At 45.2% G+C, this 21,066-nt stretch overlaps 1 protein-coding gene and 1 long non-coding RNA gene across 2 annotated transcripts in view; one reads left to right on the forward strand and one right to left on the reverse strand.

The window, feature by feature from the left end:
• LOC149328663 (uncharacterized) overlaps positions 1–21,066 on the reverse strand; it is a 178,906-nt gene that overhangs the window by 65,003 nt on the left and 92,837 nt on the right. The window lies entirely within an intron of this gene.
• LOC149328664 (prestin-like) overlaps positions 1–21,066 on the forward strand; it is a 198,235-nt gene that overhangs the window by 31,585 nt on the left and 145,584 nt on the right. The window lies entirely within an intron of this gene.

Genomic DNA, 21,066 nt, shown 5'->3' on the forward strand with positions numbered 1-21,066 from the left:
TTAACCGGGGCCGAACGACACGTGCGGACGGCATAATTGCTAGGAAAGTCGCCGGACACACGAATCCACGCTGGAGAGCGTCATGCACATTAAATAAGCACACAGGGCAGGTAGGTAGTACGTCAGATGTCGCAAGAGCGGAAAAAAAATGTAACCGCAAAAGAGATGGACTGGGCGCGGTCCGGTTAATGCGTAATACTGGGCAGTTGCTGCTTCGATGATTTCCATTTCGACTGGACGCAATTAAGGCACGCAGAGCCACCGCGCTGCAAAGACGCCGAATAAGGCAGTTGGAATGCGCGAGTTAGGTGACACGGACTGCCACCGTGCGCGGGTGTCTCATTACGAGTGCGCCTTTGAAAGCGCCGCATCAGGTGATCTTTTTTTCTTTTATTTTGTCATTTGCTCTTCTGTCACGTGCATGCATCGTGGTGCCGAGCAGGGTTAGGTAATCGCTTTATCCCGCGTCCTTCGAGTCGTGGAAGACGAAGTCGGGCGGCTGGTTGTGGTTTACAGAGACCGTTTAACGCGGACCCCCTCGGCAAACCAGTGCGCGGGAGTCGTTACCATTAAAGACAGTCCTGCATTGCGCTATTGGGCCAGCCCTGACACGAATTGGTGGCTGCGTGATTGGAGACAATTGGGTCAACTGGTGTTGTAACGTCTTGATGTGAGAGCAGACCATAGGTGATGGAGATGATGGCGTAGAGGTAGAGGAACGATGGTACTCAACGTGTTCTATCATCCCCTAAGTCCTCGCGTTTCACACTTGGCGTCCTTTGCGATAACGCTGATTGAAGGGCTTGTCATGTTTTGCTTTTTTCAAGAGCAGAAAGTCACTTCTCATGATGGTTTGGCGGTTAATTTTGAGTCCTCAAGAAGCTTTGCTCTACAATCATGCAAGTACTCTGGAGCCTGTGTTACATATTGGTGACCCAGATGCTCCAAGCTGAACATGTTAAGACGAAACAGACACCTGAATGGATTAGCTGAGAAAGTGATACACCATAAAAAATAAAACGGCGATTGTGCGAGTTGTTTGGAATACTTCATTGAGAAAGGAGAGAAATGACTGAAGCAATAAACTCATGACGAAGTCAGTAGGTGTTGTAGGTCGGGTGTAACACGCAAATGTGCAATAAAATAATTGCAGAAGTCAGAAATTCCGTGGTAAAGGAAGCAGATAGTCGAATCTGCTGCCAGTCAAATGTGTGTGAGAGAACGAAGTTCTTCACCTAACTGCTAGAAAGGTAAAACGAATGCAAGCTCCTATTTCTTATTAAATTCATTTTACGTTCCTCCTAGCGCTCACCGCTACCATATGTAAACGTGACGACTCACACTTGGGAAGCCTATGCATGCCACTTTTCTTCGTTTGTTAATGCCTTTAACGGAAGTTATATCATGTGCAGTCTGGTAACGTCACTTTCCTTAAGCTAGTGGCCAAGGTTTGTGACCAACGTATTATTTACACCATGAGGCTTTCAATAATATGGCGGTATAAGAAATCCTAAGGCAAAATTGGTGCGAAATCCGGCTCCATAATTTTATGACGCTGCAGCGAACCTTCAAAGTTAAGTGCTTGGCGTCACCTTGCCACTCAACACTTTCTCTATGCTTCACCAAATTCAGTTCCTAATTACAAAGAAATGCACAGCTCGCTCTTCAGAGAAACAAAAAGTGCCTGTGATGATTTAACCAGCATTCCTTGAAGCTGCCCAAGAATACGTTTTTTGACTCCGACATTTCGTATTTTACCACCTTTCGTAAATTTCTGTGCATATTCCGGCATGAAACAAGGCGCTCCGTTTAAGCAAAGTGACTGCCCTCAGTACTTGATCATCAGACGGGAATGGAATGAGCTCCACTGAGTAACGATCATGTCGAAATGTCTTGGTGCGCTAGTCTTCTTTTTCCAGCTTTCTGTGTTTGTTTCAACCCAGTGTGACACTTTACACACCACGTAGAACCTAAGCACGACGGTTCATATCATTAAGCCCCAGGCCACGGGATTCATAATTTGCCTTCATACTTGGGAGAAAATAAAATGTAAATTACCACTGTTTTATTCAAATATCGATATACAGGTCGCTCCACAATTAAAGTGAACAATACCTCTGCAAAAAATAAAAATTTCTTGCTGAATCTTAACTACCTTCCTTCAAAATGTTTCAGTTGTATTGTTTATCCAGTGTAAAAACTACTCAGAAAAAAATAATGCTCGTGCTGCTTCTAACGAAAAGACTGGTTGAAAGTTCGCGATATTTGCCACTACATGTTTGCTGAAAAAAAAGTTAGGTATGAATGGTTGGTCCAGAGTCCACCATTGCTGTGTTTTCTCATGCTTTGAGCGGTAATAGCTTCGTAGCGGTTGATCTCGCGTTCGGCAAATAGTCCAGCTTCAGGTTTAGTCGTCTTCGTTGGCGACAGCGGCGTTGTGAGCGAAAACACAGGTGGCCAAACCTGCCACCTAGTTCACATCACCTGGTGACATCAGGACCTGCCCACCTTGGCAAGTGGTGACCTGCCAATTGGTTTGCGAGCAAACTGCCGGCCCTGGCAACTGGCAATTAAATCAATGATGGTCGCCAGAGGTTGCTCGGGAAGAGCAAACTGGGTCTCACAGGCCCCTCCGCTGGCTGTGTCTGAAACAGCCACCTGCCGGGACAGTAGCACATCGCTTAACCACTGTACTACTGCACCACTGCTCCTAGAGTGGTATGAAGACTCCCAGGGAACCATGAATGTAAAGTAGAGGCTGGCCAATTCTGCATATATGAGAATTAACCCATTCACTCTATCCCGTCCTGCCCTTAAGGCGGATGCTTAAGCTAGTGTCCCATCCGCTTTTTCTCATTTCAGTGCGCATCGCGTCTTGAGAAACAGTGAGAAAAACAAAAATAAAAAGGTGGCACACTTAACCAGTCAGGACACGGTGCCGAGGGCCTTACCAATTAGCACAAGGTCAACTTTTTTTTTTGCCTGCTCTGTGACTTGGCGAACCAATAATAATATAAATAAAAAGCGACAACTACTGCTAAGGCTAGCATTGCTGGTACCGTGATCCATATACTCCATCTTGCTTAAATTGCTTGTTTTTCGTTTTTCACTTTCTGTAAACTTTTTCTCTTTTTTTCTTTCGTTACAGGTGAGTGCTCACGCTGAATTCATCTATCGATCCGTTCTACCGAAGCACTGAGTCTCTGCAAAGGCAAGTGAGAAAGTAGCAACTCTCATAAGATTGCGAACCGGCGCTTCGAACAACCAGCTAGAGGCTATTTCGCCGAACGCTGCGATTCGTGCCAGGAGACAGCATTCGCGAAAGTGGCTCGAGGGCATTCTTTGTTCTGGCAACCACTGGCTTCTCCGTGCTTCGTTAATGCCGTATCCTTGCGGAACGAAATCATCCGGAACGTCGCTACGTCTCTGTCGTGTTCCTTTTCCGCTTTAATGACTGCGATATGTCAAAGCGCGAAAGAAAAAAAGAGCTGGTGGCGTAAGAAGTGAAGTACAGCGGTTAAGTACGAACGGTACCAGCTCTTATAGGTGTCAGGAATGATGCATTTATGTATTTATTCTTTTTCATACTGACGTCTCTAGTTGGAGTTCCTTGATCGAGTCATGTACAATGCCGCAGGAAGAGAGCTGTCCTTCAAGAAAACTTTTTGTTACGCGGGCAACTAGTGATGCGGAACAGAGTGTCTGGATAGGCGTGAATATGTACAAGCGGTTTGCGTGATATGGATGCAGGAGGCATGTGCCGTGCGTTCAACTCGAGCGCCCCAAACAAGAAGCATCAAAGGATAATTGTCAAAAGAAGGACGCGTTCTTCAGCGCTGCAGAGGGTCCTTTGGGGCTGTGATTAGCCTCAGTTAATAAAACGAACGTGAAGCCTTCCGTCTCAGATGCAGGGATTAGTTTCAAGGACTTTCGCTGCGCTGTCACAATTTCGGAAGCTCTGGCTTCAAAGCCAACACTTCGCCGGTGTGGACGCCACCCTCATGTGTCACCAAGCCACGCATACGCGACATTCCAGATGCTTAGAAAGTATTGTGTCAGCGTACTATAATCCTTTTTGCACCTTGCTCTTCATGATACGCCCCGCGTCCGTGTTCTGAGCGATGTCAGCGTACGTTAAAGATCCCTATGTTGTCGAAATTATTCCGGAGGCCATCACTAGGCGCCTCTTCCGTCTCCTTCACTTATACCCGTGCCACACGGGCAGATTTAATGCCATGAAGTGCTTACTGCCTTAAGTTTTAATGGCGTTCGTGCGGTGCCACACGCACAAATTTAATGACATTAGCCTTACTGCCATTCTCGACCTACTGAGTTCGCCACAACTCATTCGTCCATGGAATGCGTATTCTCGTTCCCATTCCACACGCAGAAAAGCATGCAGCTTTGTTAGTAACAACTTCCTAACCAGTAGGAAATGGTTAATTCTTAACTTTCTGTTAGATGAGGCATCTATACCGCATTTTCGATGCGAAGAGCGCCATTTTAACCAGCCTTATTGACAGGTACTCTCGATTTATGTGCTGACATGCAGGTTTATGGCTACTTTTTCGACTTGTAAAGCAGGAACAGCCGTATTTTCTGGAAAATTGTTGTTACATTGCATCTGAACAACATTCCCGATATATTGTGCTCATTAGGAATGTTTATATTCAGATGAAACTTTTGACTACCTTGCAAGCGTTATCGTCATCGTCACTTTCGATAATGGCATTAAATGTAACTCCGAAAATAATGTTATTAACAAACTTAAGGCCTTAAGCATTTACTGCTATTTCTTGTGCGCGTGTGGCAAGGGTATTTCTTCTTCATGTCTTCCTTCACGAAGCGGCTGTCCGCACAAGAGTAAGACAATTACTGCTCCCTTTTCTTGAAATCAACTTTCAGGAACATGTGCAGCTCTCCATTAGGAAAAATCTTTCCCTTATTTGAATGTAAAGGCCCGTGTACTGTGCTATATCAGTGCACGTAAAAGAACCCCAGGTGTTCGAAATTTCTGCAGCCTTCACTACGGCATCTCACACAACCTGAGTCGCTTTGGGACATTAAACCTTAATAAACCATCAACAATCTTCCTTTATTCACGGCGCGGCTGAGGTGTTCACTGGGATGTGAGAAGCATACTACGTCATTCATTATCCTCAAAACCCATTTTTGATTCATGTGAACGCACTTTTCTTAATATCTTTATGCACTGTTGCAGGACGTCCAGATATTTTGCCTGAAGGCAAATACTGTTCCAAGCATTCGTAACAGCACACTTCTTAATGTTTCAGCATGTGTATTTTCTAATGATGCATACCTACAATGCGATTTAGCATTAAGGTGTCTCAGCAGGATGCCGTAGCAATAGAGGGCCTAATACCGTCCCAATGATAATAAGAGGTATAGGTTTAGGCACGAGGGATTGAGCTGCCATAAAGTTTTCATTATAAATTTTCTGCGAACGGAACCGAACCTAACGACTACGGCAATCAGAAGGAAGGAAGGATTGCATTCACTTAAAATTTCATTAAGTATAAAACACCGGAAATTCTGTGCTGCTTCAGGATCTATGAGAAGTATTATAGTGAAGAAAAAACTGGGCCTTTTAGTTACGGTATTGGCACTATGACAAGCTATTAATTCTTGTTAATTTTGTTTTGAATCCACGCCACCTCTAACGACTGCGCGCGATTTATTTGAGACTAGATAGTAGGAATCGTTGTTATTGACAACGAAGAATTCTCCAAGGTTTTTCTTATCTCAGATAAAGCAAACAACGCAGTCAGGTTCATTCTGAACTTTCTGCTCACATATTTCTTCAAAATGCCGTAAACATTCAAACTAAAATTATTCCTAGCCGTTTCTTTTCAGCATCTGATGCTAACTTCGTCGAATACATTTTCACTTTCACCCATTAAATTGCAGCGATTTGTAATATATGTTTTTTTTTTATTGCTAGCGTTGATTATACAAAAACACCTTCTAATGCCTAATACCAATGGCGTGAACGGCAAATTTAAAAAAGCATCACAGTAAAAGTGGTTGGAATCTTTCGAAGTTCTGGAAAAAAACATCATGATTCAGAATGCGGATGCTAGTGGAAAATTTCAGAGCACAACTTTTTTTCTGCTACCACTAAAGCTCGAACTTAACAAGAACCCCTTTTGCAGAAACAAGAGAAATAAATAATGCTGCCTCATTCTTCATGCGATACAGGCCCTCGATGCGCAGCGGTTCATGTTGTACATGGTGAACGTGAAGCACATCTTATTTCTTCTGCCTATCAGTGCAGCGCTCATCGATATGCAGCTAAGCCACTACTTTGGTACATTCCCACCTGCAGCCAGCGACCAGGTTTCCAGATTAAATGTCTCTTCGCCCTCATCCTGCACTTGCAGATCTTCTCAGCCATGATAACGGGGTAAGGAGGCAGCGAGGCGAAACTAAAGGGCACGAAAAGTTCGCAATATGGGCTGATGCGAATACGTGAGGCAAATCTGTGACTCTGGAAACTGACTTCAAGAAACCGGTATATATATCGCACTGTGCACCGAAGGAGAGTGCAATTAATTCGATACGTGACATGCACTTCCTGGTGTGCAGCCTCGATAGCTTTCGCTGCGTGCTGATTATAACCGATCGTAACATGAGGAAGGATGTGAGGCTTACCGTTGTCATCGTCTGGTTTAGTGTCGATTTAAAACTGTTGGTCACTGACTATAACTTATGCGGGAAAAAAAATTATGCACCGCAATGAGAGGCAAAGAACCCTGATATACAAGGGCAGTAATATCCTTCGGACACCAGGGGATTGAAAGGTCGTCACCTCCAATGTCGTGCTCTTCGAGCATCTATGGTGGAGAAATTAGGTCCAGGAAAACAAGTTGATGCTGAATGCTTTTTTTATTTTGCCCGTGTGATATAGCGAAGAGAAATAGGCACCAGTACCATATGTTATTTGAAACCGGGATGCTTGTTCCATGTCACACTTAAACCTAAGCGTGTTGAGGCTGTTGTCACAAAAGCATATTGGCCTGCTGATCAGTAGTGGTGGTGCCGCCTAAATCTCCGTTGTCGCTTTTCTGTTGGGTAATGCGGCTAAGCCGTAGTGTGTTGAAAACGCTTAGGTAATGCTAATGCTACAAAAGTTTAACCAGGCTAACAAGGCTTACATTTAAGCCGACGCACAGAACTCGATTCGCGCTCGCAATTATCGCAAGTGAAACGCCATCAGGCAATAAATAATTAAGGCTGTAAGTTCGTTGTAAACCAAGTTGAGCATTTCCTTCACAGCACGAATGATACCCGGCGCAAGAAAGCACTTATACGTATACCTTTAGCTTTTCCTACTTCTCCGTTTGAATGTTACCGCGAGCCGACCTCTCCACTTTTCCTACCATTAAAGTTTTCTTTCTTGCTCTCTCTCTCTCTTCTGTTTGCCAAGAAATTTAACAGCTTTTCTTGCCATATATTCAGCCGCGCTTTGAGCCACTGCTTACGGCAACCTTCGATTATGAACACGAAAATTGCAGTTCGCATGTGATACCAGAGTCTCCCTCTTGAGAAATGTGACCGCCGCACGATCAGGAATGCCACTTGGCAACACGCGCAGAGTATGGGAGTCGTATAAACGTTTTCCCACTGCTATGTGTTACAAGATTGCCGTGCCATTGTGAGGCATCTCACGAGGTTAAATTCCTACGTCGATTGCGCTTGCGCCTGAAGGAAAGCTGCCTTTCTTGTAGCTCCCTTTCGAACGGAAGTTTGCGAGGGCTGCAGCAATTAAACTACCTAGTCGTTTGCGTAAAGACCCTAAAGATACGATCTAGCCAACCACAGACAACAGACTGGAAAAAAAGCACTAGTCGGCTGAAAACAGCTACAAAAGGCCGCAAAGTAACCCGAGAAAGACGACTTCGTCAAAAGCGTCAAAACAGCAGAATAGGTGCGTTTCTTAGATGCACCTGGTGATAGACGCTCTACAGACTACGCCAATACCACCGTTCCTTCCTAACCTTTTCTCTGCGGTGGCTCAGTGGTTATGGTGCTCGGCTGCTGACCCGAAATACGCGGGTTCGATCCCGGCCGCGGCGGTTGAATTTCTTTGGAGGAGAAATTCTAGGCCCGTGTACTGTGCGATGTTAGTGGACGTTAAAGAACCCCAGGTGGTCGAAATTTCCGGAGCCCTCCACTACGGCGTCTCTCATAGCCTTAGTCGCTTCGGGACTTTAAACCACATAAACCAAACCAAACCAAACCTAACTTTGAAGCGTTGTACCGCGTGAACTTAATATAGAACTAACGGAGACCGATGTTGCTCCCGCCGTTTCCTTACAAAAAGTTTTTAGACAGTCTTCGACTCTCCATAGACTTCTCTTACGGACTATGGACTCTATATACACAAATCCTAGAGAACAGTCTATAGGCAATGTAAATGCTATAGGCAGTCTGTAGACAATCTATCGGTTTATGGCTAAAACTTTTAGTAAACTTTTGTCTATATACAGTGTGTAGACTATGAATAGGCAAAAGAAGTGCTTATAGGAAGTCAATAGAGTCTATAAGAATATGGACTGTCTATATACCATTTTTATGAGGGTTCAGTAGGTCTGCCTAATAAGAATGTACTTTTCAGCATGTGATTCACCATATATCACTAAACGAATGATTTCTGACCGCTTTCTTTGCCTGGATCTAATAAGGCACTCACTGCCGTTAGCGTTTCAGTTGACCTCTGACTAAAGTTAATGTTCTTGCGCTTGAAACTTTAATCCGTCTGAGTAGCAGGGCCTTCCAGAAGGAAGCTTAATCCGCAAGCTAACGGAATTCGCCCTATTCAGCGCTATCAAAAATCTATAGCGCCATTTATCCAAGTAATCCAGATAGAAGGAGTATTTTTCGCACCATCTCATGACAGTCGCCACGTGCTGTTATACTCTACTACAGGCTCTGATATCGGAGCAATTATCGCGCCTGACATTAATGGAACGCCAGTGGCTCACTTTCACTTCGCCTCGCACCGTATACAAAGTTAAAGCGATAATCCCCCGTACGGCACTGAGGTCGAATATTTGCCCTGGTCGACCACAATCACGCATTCTATCGACGTCACCTGATCGATTGACGGTCCGCGCATATATAGTCCGAGAACCTTTCACCGCATACTTTGATACATGGCAGACTCGGCCGCTTGCTTCGCACCGCCAATATCGCCCTCTCATTTGAATAATTTGGCCACGCCCCGTGGCAGGCGATTCAGATGTCACGCGTGGGCATTATAGGGTCGCCGCTACAGATCGGGCTCACGGCCAGTCCTCTCTCTTTTTTTTTCCCGACAGGCGGTGCTGCTGGTTAGCGACGGCTGTCTATATAATGATGCCTGGAAGGCACAATAGCTTTTGCTCTCAACCGTGAATGCACGCACATGAGTTATGGCTGCCTTGAATGAGGCACCCTTCGTCTGGAGCGAAAGCACTGAATCGGCCTGCCTCGCGGTGAACCATTACTCGTTACTGTCGCAAGTCGCGTGTTTGCTTCTTGAATATCGTACGTGGGTGATGCGGTCGAGGCGACGTCCTTGCTGTCAACGGAGAAGTCAGTTTGTCACTCATCGCCTGCGGCCGGAACTGTGGGTTTTGTCCGCCCATAGGGTGCGGTGACTCGAAGGTGTTAATTTAGACGCGCGTACGCGTCCAACCGCACCGAGTCCGTCCAACGTCGCCAGAGGGTGCAGAGTTTTGAGGCCGCCGGAGAAAATGAATGGCTCCGCCATATTGATCGCGAGAGTTTGCCCGCGTGCGGGCTTAAGTAGACCCGATTAGGGGAATTACCGGTCACGTTTCTGCTCTGCACTAGTCGCGGGAAAGCCGGCGGGCCAGTGAGCGCGTCGCGGGGTGTAAAGCAAACAGCAGCTCGTTTTGAAGAAAGACAGCGCTCGTAGGAGACAATGCAAGGACATCGGCGATGTCGAGATAGAAGGTAATTTAGCTCTTGAGTCCGCGTCCTCGGAAGACAGACGGGAATTCATAAACACGCTTCGCACTGCGCGCAAACTGTGAAGAGGAAAATACAAGGAATGACGTGCCTTGAAGGCAAGTTGCATCTTTGTGACTTGCTCTGTTTCGATTTGTGAGCGCGCGCGCGGAGCCATGATTGTCTGCCGAGTAGCCAGTAATAGGCTTGGCCATGACAGCGCTTACAGTGCGAACCAAAATTAGGGGCGGGAAGAGTGCGTTTCGGATGGCTGCGTGATTTACAATGATAAGGATACTAGGTCATCTGCGCTCGAGGAATATTGATCTGTGAGTAGCAATTCGCAGTCATATACGAAAGCGTTTATATATGCAATCGCGTATTGCGTACTGGGCACAAGACTTTGTTGTTCTATCTGCGTATATCAGAATTACTGAAGAGGAAATGAGCGTTATAGATCACCACACCTCGACTGTGATGTCATACACCTAGCAACTGCTCAATTCCTCGAGAAATAAATGAAAATAATAAAACATATATTCGCACCTTTACCTTTCTTCTTAAGGAGAATGCTTACAATTCTACTGAACTTTACAGTATATCTCCTACCAGAGTATCGCGTTGGCAATTTTTATCTCCACTCAAACGGATGGACGCGGGATATAAACAGTATTACGCGAATATATAATTCGAGGAATATTTGGCATCTGAAGAGAACTTTCATCGCTCGCACTTCAGGAAGCCCGAGATAACGTGTTTGGCTAAACACCTTCGATTGGTGCCATAAATCTATTGGTACTTGGCAGGCTTTGGTGCTATAGATACTGCCGAGCACTGGCACCCACTTTAATTAGTGTTCCGACAATCTCTATAACACTAAACGCCTTCTCACTGGACTGCATGAAACTTGTTCCATGTTTTCGTCGCGTCTGCATTTCACCTTGTTTTAGCGTTGATCGTTAGAATGATTTAGTTCTGCACAAATAATATCTGGCTACAACTCTACGAAAAGCTGCTCATTTCAGTGCCACGTACGAATTTTGCAACCTTCGCAAAGAGATTTGTCTTTTCTTCCCCCATTTCCGGCGCAGCACTTATGTGAAAATCAGTCATGCATCACATTTTTATTTCACTCCTTAGGGCATTTAGAAAAAATCTTTTCGCTTTTATATCCGTTTCCACTCTAGCACACCGCCGTAACGTTGCGTTTTTAGCTTTTTGTTGAGCCTGTTCTCGAGAACTATACCAAGGCTTATGTTTGATGCTTTCTTCAAAAAAAGCTAGAATTAAATCTGCTGTAACCACTATGTACAAGGAAGTTTTTTCATGGATCAGATTTTCTTAAGTAGGCATGATTTGCTTGCCAGCCTACTATATTTTTGCGATCGCGCCCGCTCACAAGTCATGTTCACGACCCAACAATAACGATAAATATAGAATATTACATACGCAAGCGACCCTTCGTCCCAGCCATTACGATCTTTAACGGATGTGCATACTGCAAGAAACCTAACGCCGCTTTCATCCTCATCTCGTAGATCACTTTGAACTGACGGAACTAAAGTGACAAAATGTTTGCCCTGAAAATAACTGTTCAGAGCATAGCCCCATCTACGGCGACATGTATTAACCTTAAGAAATGATCGTGATATTTTCCTATTCTTTCAAGCAACACGAACCACCAAATACATAACACAAATCATTTGTACGAATTGAAGGGGTGTGTGAACTTGGTTCATTTCTCAGCTTTTCAAAAAATGTGTTATTTACTCCAATTCCACAGCTCCCTCTTATGTTTTCCAGGTTGTTTCTATTCAACGCAGTAGCACTGAATGAAAGAAGATTCGGCCCTTTTGAATCCGGCAGAGCAAATTCGTTTTCACCTACTAAAGGAATAGCAAACTAAGAAAGAAGAAAATACTAAGGTCCTTTCCTTTCGCAGACACGTACAAGCGCAAAAGAACACGGACAGAGAAGAGACTTGGACAACAGGAGCGCTTCAAGCGCTCGTGTTGTTCAATTATCTTCTCTGTCCGTGTTTTTTTGCGCTTGTACGTGTCTGCTATGAACCAACTAGACCAAAGGTCTGTGCTCCTTTGCCTTATTTGACCTCGGCAGTTTTAGGTTTTAAGACCTCCGGTTTTACTTTCTTTGACGCAGCTGTTCCTTCGTGGTAGCGTCCATTAACTACACAAATACGAGAATATATCATTTCACCACGTTAGAGAAGCTTTGCCGTTGAAAACAGAGAATTCTTTAGCTCACCGCATGTATTCGAAGTTTATCGAAATAGAGGAAGAGAGGTGCCTCCCCTTCGAGGACGCGAATTTTACATTTTTTATCGCGAAGCTAGCCATGCCCTCCTACCCAGATCGAATTCCTGGCATGCACTTCCAACGTTCACCGTGTGTGCAGTTTATGGCGGCGCCGACGCCTCTCGACGCCCTTCGACGGCGCCTTTATTGTACTACCTTGCCCGCCTGAGCCCGAGTTCCTGGAAAGTGATAGGGGCCGCGTGTCCCTCGGAGGATCAAAAGCTAGGCCGAGGCCGTCACGACCGTCCTCAACCCGTCGCCGGCCTTGCCTCTGGCTCCAATTGGTCGTCTGCATTCGTGACGTCACGTGGTCATAACACTGCCCCATATAGGAGTAGCAAACAGCCCTTAAACGCGGATTGTATTAAAAGTGTGTGAATTTTTCCACTGTACGCATCGATGCGAACTTTCTCCAGTCCCATTGCTCTTTACTTCTTTCTGTGTTGGTTTGTTCACGCGATGCTAAACTTAATGTCCAAGTTTCCTCTGACAATAATAGTTTTCCTCTAAACTTGGCTGTGACCACCAATATGGAACGAGGTATTCAACTTGTTCTGAACAACCTAACTTAACTTCTTGTTACGGCTGCTTTAAAACACGAAATGACGTAAAGGAATCGGGAGTCTATGTAGAACCTTCTTAAAACGAAGCAAAGATTATGCCTCCTCCTCACTTTTACTAATTTATGCTGTAGTGGAAAAGAACTTAAATATGCCGCGAAGCTCCGCCCACATAAACGACCACACCATCCTGTTCCTGCCTGGAAAGGAAACAACCCGCTGCTGAAGCTTTTCCTCTTGCCTTGAAAGAGATCTAAGTATAAATTCAAACATTAATTTATAGCTTTCGATTGCTTCCATCCATCATTACGGGAGGCACACAGCAAATATCGTAAAAAAACATCGTTTATTTGACACAAGTTTGGCCTGAGAGTTAGCGCTGTCGCGTAAGCTCTGGATGCAGTAGTACCAATGCCGAGGCTTCTTGGCCGGAGGGGAGGCAGGGGGGGGGGGGGGGGGGGGGGGTGTAGGAGGCTACAAGTCTAGCTCTGAGAAAAATAGAAAGTCGGGAGCGTTGCCTCTTGTTTATGACTAACTGCAAATTAGGTTTTTATCTTATTGGTTCAGCTTTCTGTATTACAGTCCTACATTTACCACTAACAAAAGGCGTTTTGTTAGTGGGCGTTTTGTTAGTGGTAACTTAACCTCACTGATCCAGTACTGGCTTACCGTGACTTCTCTTGCATTTCCTGCAGTCGATGCCTAACCTTTAATACAAGTCTGAAGGTTAACCAGGCTGTCATTGCAAGGTTTTCTTCCTCAGACCAAACATTTTATATTGGGGTGCTTTTAAACAGCGACGTTTTACAATTGGGATGTCCAGATTTCGCCTCGTTAACTAGCCGAATCTGAAATTTCCTCATTCCTCGCCTATTTTACGTCACCTCTGAGATATTCGAGGCAAAGTGTAGTGACTTCCGTTGCTTCGTTCGCGGATTTCACAAGCGAGAGTATAGAGGTCGCCCACAAGATGTGGCTGTCGAGAAGGGGAGCTCTCTGCCGCGTTCGTGTTATCTGGATGTCACTGCCGACGCCCTTCCGATGCTCTGGGGGGCCACGCATCTTCATTCTAAGGGGGAGATGCCCGACGCAAGGCCGCCCTTTCCGGAGTTTCCCCCGCGGTGAAGGGTGCGTAGGCGCACCGGCGGTGACCTTAGCGTACACCGCAGACGTGATCCGACGCGCAGAGGTCGCGTTTTGACGCCGATCGGCTAGGGTGTAGAGGGGCGAAGCTGTCGAATCTCCTCGCTGCCCAACTAACGGAGACACGCATTAATTAATGCGAGGAACTTTCTTTTTCCGTGGTTATTCCACGCAATGGAAATCTTCCGGCCTTACCTGCCATGTTTCTGCACGGTTGCATTTCGACGTGAGTGACACGTCCATTACTGCGGTAGAGGATCCTCTGAGAACGAGCCCCAAAAGGGAACCTTTCAAGTGACAGTTTTTCAGCGTTAATTGTAATAAAGGAATCGAACCTTTGGCCCCACAAATGACCTTCAATTTCCACATTTAGTTATACGGATACCTATGACTACATCCCTGATAATGATATTTCAAGGAAAATAATAAAATCGTCGAGTGTAAAACGCATTTGCCATACCATGAATGTCCCATGTTTGGATGTAGTATTGCTAAAAGTCATTGATTTATTTTAGCAGCCAAAAAAACGCAAGAAGCAAAACACTCTACATGAACGCGAATTGAGGGAGGTTTGTATTCAATATCCATCATAACCAACAATTCTGGAAAAAAGCATTTTTCATTGCGAAATAGTCTCTGAGCTCAGTTTTTTTTTTTCGTATATTATAAGAGCTCATTATAACAACCAACATAAGCCCAGATCTCCCGTGCGTAGGCTTTCTTTTTTTTTTGCTATTAACGTTTGTGCTTACGCCAAAAACGTTCCCATTGGTTTTCTATGGCAGTCTCAACTACTTGATGCGAGCGATGGAAAAGCTTTAAAACAAATACTTTACTTTGCTACACGTCGCAAGTATACATCATTACCTTGAATATTTCAATAACATTACCTTACGCTATTTCAGTATTATATAAGGTAATGTTATTGAAATATTCAAGGTAATGATTCAAGGTAATGGTATTCAAATATTCATAACTAGAAGAATAATAATGGGGTGGAGCGCATTTGGCATGTTCTCTCAGATCATGAATGGCAGTTTACCAATATCGCTCAAGAGAAAAGTATGCAACAGCTGTATCCTACCGGTACTCACCTATGTGGGAGAAACGTGGAGGCTAACGAAAAGGGTTCAGCTTAAGTTTAGGAAAATGCACGCTCAACTATGGAAAGAAAAATGATAGGCGTAATGTTAAGAGACCGGAAGCGGGCGGAGTGGGTGAGGGAACAAACGCGGGTTAGTGACATCCTAGTCGAAATCAAGGGGAAGAAATGGACATGGGCAGGGCATGTAATGCGAAGGGAAGATAACCGCTGGTTCTTAATGGCAACGGAGTGGATTCCAAGAGAAAACAAACGGAGCATGGTGCGGCAGAAAGTTAGGTGGGCGGCAGAGATTAAGACGTTTGCGGGGATACAGTGGCGGCAACTGACGAAGGACAGGGCAACTGGAAAATGACTCTGAATCAAACACTTTACATTTCTCATCCGACCCGCATATCTCACCACACTGCACACCCGTTTCAGATCGCCCGTCCTCTACTGCGCAATGCAACTTTTTCAGGTTCCTTTTTTCCCCGCACCATCGTTGATTGGAATGCCCTCGCCGCCGATGTTGCCGCCATCACCTGCCCATCTTCATTCTTATCAGCTGTAACCACTTTTATCCTACTGCAATGACATGTATTTATTATTGTTGAATATATTAACCCACCCCTTAAGTAATACCCCCTGAAGGGGGTCTTTAAGGTGAACAAAGTGAAAGTGAAGAAGTGTAGTTAATTGGAGAGACATGGGAGAGGCCTTTGCCTTGCAGTGAGCGTAGTCAGGCTGATGATGATGATGACGATTCTAAGCTTTGATCAAGAAAGCTGGGAATAAATGCGCAGCATATACGATAAACCACGCCACGAACCACAGCCGAAGGCACGATAGTGGCGTCATTCCAGGTGTAGTCAACAAGGCTCGCTGTGTCCGCTCTCTGCCCGCGGCAGTGTGACGCATAGTAGCCGGAGACGACCGATAGCAGTGGCGCCTGGCTTGCGGATCGTTCGCACCCCGCTTTCGCTCCGGGCGAGGCTGGCCGTGAATAGCTCTCAGCAAGTACACGATGTGCCCCACACGGTCGCGCCGATGATCAGATCAGCGGAGTGATACGCGCGCCCCTTCCCGGCGCCGCCGAGTCACAGGAGCGCGTGCTTTCGAGTTTTGCTCGTTTGTGCATTGGCACTGAGGAGAAGGTCGGGAAGGGGGCGGAGTTCGCACGAGAAATGCCGGGTGTTTTTGCGCTTTCGGGCTACCTACGCAAGCGGAAACCTTGTGTTTAGCGCTATTTCTTAATTTGCCTAATTTCTTTCTCGCTCGAATCCTGTGTTTTCTCTTGCTTAGGGTTCAGAGAACGATTAACAAAAAAAAAAATTCGAACGTACGTCAGAGGCTTATCCAAGGAAGAAGAAAAAAAGAGGTGAGAGTTCCAGTGCGTTTTCTTAACCACACTGAGATTTATTTTCGCACTGTTGTATTTTTTAGTGAGACAGATACTTTATGGTGTCATAAGGCTGCCAAAGCTGGGGAGTGCACATCTTGTGCTTGTCATTTTTTTTCTTTTTCACTTTATTATCTATGCAAGGTTATTTGTGAGTCCTGATAGCTTCTGACGAACACTTTTTTCGGAACATGTACACATAGAGGGATTACCATAAGAAGGGCTCCATTTTTACAAGATTCATTGTTAGACTGCGGCGACAACCGACAATGAAACGAAAAGGTGAACTCTCACACGAGCGCTGTCTCATAAATATAGCGTCTTTATTGCAGGGCAAAAAGCGCAAAGTAAGCATGAACTTCAAGAAAACAAGAAGACAAGAGATGCCTCACAGAGGACAGAACTCGAACACAAGTTAGAATTTTCTCATGACCAATGGCTGAGTAGTTCATTCCATATTCTTCACCTAACCACAGCACACAAAACAAACGCGGGCACGAAGATAGACACAAAGATACACAGATCAACACGGATACAGACAGTTCTTTTATAGCGGCGCCGATCTCGGTACTCAAATCAGCGCATAAGCGGACGCAGCGAGAAAAATGCAAAGATCGAAGATATGTCACATGACATGTAACATATCCTTACCGGCCGTGGTGGCGCAAAAGGCGCCCATGCGCTGTACGATGTCAGTGCACATAGAAGATCCCCAGGGGGTCGAAATTATCCGGACCTCTCCACTGCGTCACCTCCTTTTTTTTTATTTCAACCCCACCTTCCATCCTTACCTTTCGGCGCGGTTCTGGTGTCGCCGAGGTGTGAGACAATCAGTGGGTCATTTCATTTCCTCAAAACCAATTTTCAATTTTACATGTCCTTCCTAGAGAGCGGTGGGAAAACTCGTTTGTGACAAATCCACATCTCATTCAAGACAACGATGCATCTGCACGGCAAAAGAATTCCATTGATCCTAACAACACGTGAAATGGCAGCCTTGTGACAGCTCTTTGTAGGTTACAGTGCCTAAGAAATGGCGCAGTCTATAACTTAACGAAACATACGGCGTGCTCATGCAATTCCCTTTCAGTGGTAAAGAGCACCCTGTCTTAGGCATTGGGACTAAGTTGCCCGCTGTTTTGAAGCGATAGCTTCACTCTGCTATAGGTAAAGCCGGATATACCTGTGAGTGCAAAATGACCCTCGGAAGAGCGGTGGGGCTCTGGTCTGACGTCACTGCAGGTGCTTCCCCACCGGTGGCAGCACCTGCCATCGCAGGGCAGGGGCGCATCGCTTAACCGCTGCACCACTGCGCCGGGATTGGCATGAGGATACGTAGGGATCTACATGTATGTATGTGAAGTCCGGAATTGCCCATTCCGCATATATGGGCATTAATCCATTAATGCCGTCGCGTATTACCCTTCAGGTGGTGCTTAAATGGCCCTCCAGTTTATGGGCTGCCATTTCTCGAGTTGTTATGGTCTGCTGAGTTCTTTTTTATATGCAGATGTGTTGGCGTTTTGATTTTGACGTGGTTTTGTTGCATGCGAGGTTCGTCACTGCTGTGGAGGATTGGCGCCTGGTATCGACCTGCGTCCGCTTGCGCGCTGATTTGTATATACGCAGGAGCAGAGTGCCGTAATAAAATAATTCGTAATTTGTAATAACTTGCTATTGTTATCGCGTCCGCCTGTGTTCGTCCTTGTACACTGCGGTGAAAAGAGGTCTAAAACTCAATGCAATGAACAAGCCAAATTTTCAGCATGATCATCTGTTATCTGCTGCACGTATGGCTGCAGTATTTAGGCCTAGTTAAGATTATCTTGATAGCACGGGCCACGACCGGGAGGGTTTAATTCGCTGTGTATCAGAACTCGTTCAGGCCCTCTGAGATTCAGATTCTGCAAAGAGCAAAGCAACGCGGACAGTGTAGTTAGAAGGCAAAAATGAGTTGTACCTATGTTCTGTCTACTTTAGCACCCCGATGTCCAGTCCGTTGCTTCCTTCTACATTCGTTTCGGGATCTCAGACGTGACGACCATGTGCCGACTCAGCCAGCTTAACATCCTCGCTGCCGTAAGGTTCGTAAATTGTCGTCGGGAGGACAAAAAGCGCCGAGATTTCGCGGCGGCGTCCAGGATCTCGTTGATATTCCTGTGAACGCGCAGCGCGCTTTGCAGAAACAAGTCGCAAATCGCGAAATGCAAGCGAAGACACGCCAAGGGCATCTGGCGTTTCCCTCTCTCTCTGCCTCTCGAGTTGGTATCCTTTTAGAGGCAATTTTTATGTTGCTCCTGCGTCTTGACGTGCCTAGCTGTGCTTATGACTTTGGCTCCTGCTCAGATACCGATCTCTTAAAATGAGTAGAAAATAAAGAAAATTCCTTTCATTTCTTATACACATACGACGAGGTTGATAATGGCCGGGATGACAATGATGATAGTGATATTGATGATGACGATTGCTGTTTGGTTTCAAAGAACGTAAAAGTAGCTTGACGAAAGACCAGCAAGGCTGAAGGGTTTTCATACCCAGTAATTCTGGACAAAAGCATTTTTGAATAGAAAACCGTTTATGAGTGCAGTTTTTTCATATATTGAAAGCTTTCAGTACAAGAATCAATATATCCGCACATCACCCGACGGAAGTCTTGCTTTCAATTATTCTATTAAGATTTTTGTTTCGTCAAAAGCATTACCCATTGGTTTTCTATGGTAGTGTATTGGTATGGGGGTGGTAGTGTTCCATCGATGCGATATATGGAAACACTTTAAAAGAAAGATTTTGCTATATATGACAAGAATGGATCATTACCTTCAATATTCCCATAACAGTTTCTTGCAATTTTCCAGTTTTCAAATTTTTTTCCCACAAAGTTGGACATGTGTCTGCCCAAGAAAAGAATATTACTATAGAGGAGGGAGCGATCCGGACCAGGGGAAATCAAACACTTATAAAAAGCTGGTGTCTAATGTCATACAGGATCGTAGTAAAAGTAATCTAGATGTAATTTTCACAGGAAGGTAAAACTTTTTTCTTCCGCCAAGGCGTGAAAAGGTTCAATGAAAACGGCTCGAACAACAGATCATACCATTTCCAACTGGCTCCACACCTCTGCTATGGTGACTCTAAACACAAATACACATGTTTGGGAGTAATAAGCGAGTAAGTTGTCCTTTAGCGCACACACTTTAAAGAAGGATGTGCGCGAGAGGACAAATTTACACCCTTTTTCTCCATTTTGTTTAAAGTCTAGAGTGCTGTGTGCTATCGGACGCCCTTGGCAATGAAATGTGATCAGTATGTGAATAATCTTCAGCATCTCTTTTTTCACACTTTAATTTGTCTCTACCCAAAGACAATGTGCTGGAGGAGTTGAAAAATGACTTACAGTGGAACATAAATTAAACCGGCCCTTCCAAAATCGGGTCCCGGCGGAAAAGCCTTAACGATGCGCCCCTAATGCGTTAATGAGGAGATGCACGGCACTTACCTTAACACACGCGCAAAACGGGTGGCCCTTCGACTATTTCAAAACCAATGCCGTGAGGCAAGTTTCGCGGAGCGGTTTAATCATTGTTAGCAGCAAATGGGTCAATAGACGTCCCAAACGCAGGATTAATGGCACAGGTTTCTGAACTACTTTTATAATCATTAAGCTCCTTCGTGTGCGAAACTTTTGCACGAGCAAGCCCGCTTCACTTGGTTACCCTTGAAACAGGATATGCCGCTGCTATTAGCCAGTCTAAAAATAGCTCTGCCTCATCCCCCCCCCCTCCCCCTCCAAGCACCAGCGAGGAAGGAGAGATATGCGAAGAGTACAGATTTCTACCCGAGAAATGACCACTAGTGTCCAGCTGAGGAGAAGGATCTTCTTTGTATTCCCTACGGTGGCAGCGGTCTTGCATGAACTATATACGCAGCCCGCTGCGGATCCTGTTCTGCACACGAAAGTCAAGTCTGCAGCCGTAATGATCAATGCACAGGTTTCACGCACTAATCCAGTTACCGATACTCTTTTCGTATCGAGCGCAGCCAGAGCTTCGTATGCATAATCCCGTAGGAGCATGTCTTGCTTACCCTTTTTATATATTCTACACGAATAGACCCTAAGCTGCTAACCAGGAACTGGCCATCGGGAAGCTATCTAAGCGCCGTCTGCTGGCCGCGCGGCGAAAGAAATGTGCCATTACCGTTTCTTGTTAATCTTTAAATCCAGTCTTGGCCAGTGCGAGCATTAGCTTTCTCTTTATTCCAAAGCGATTTCTTCTGATGCTAAATACATACAATTCGCAAATTTGGTTTATCAGCTCTCTTCCTCAATAAGTGCCTGCAGGGCTTTGTGACTGCACAGATTTTTTGTTATATTTTATAAGAGAAGTTTTGCTTTGTCAATAACTCTTCTTGAACAAGAGCATAAGTATTTTGTTTTACGCCTTAGTGGAGTACAATTTACTTCAGGCAATTGGAAGTGGTACTCGAAATTGTGAGAGAACTACAGCAGCCTATTAGAAAGCGTACAGTCCTTGTCAAAAGTAACGAGGCTGCACGTTTTTCTTCTCAGTCTTAAATTAAAGCTATTATGCC

Source organism: Amblyomma mixtum, chromosome 9 (assembly GCF_055824585.1).
Source record: "Amblyomma mixtum isolate Tamu chromosome 9, ASM5582458v1, whole genome shotgun sequence".
NCBI classification, from domain to species: domain Eukaryota; kingdom Metazoa; phylum Arthropoda; class Arachnida; order Ixodida; family Ixodidae; genus Amblyomma; species Amblyomma mixtum.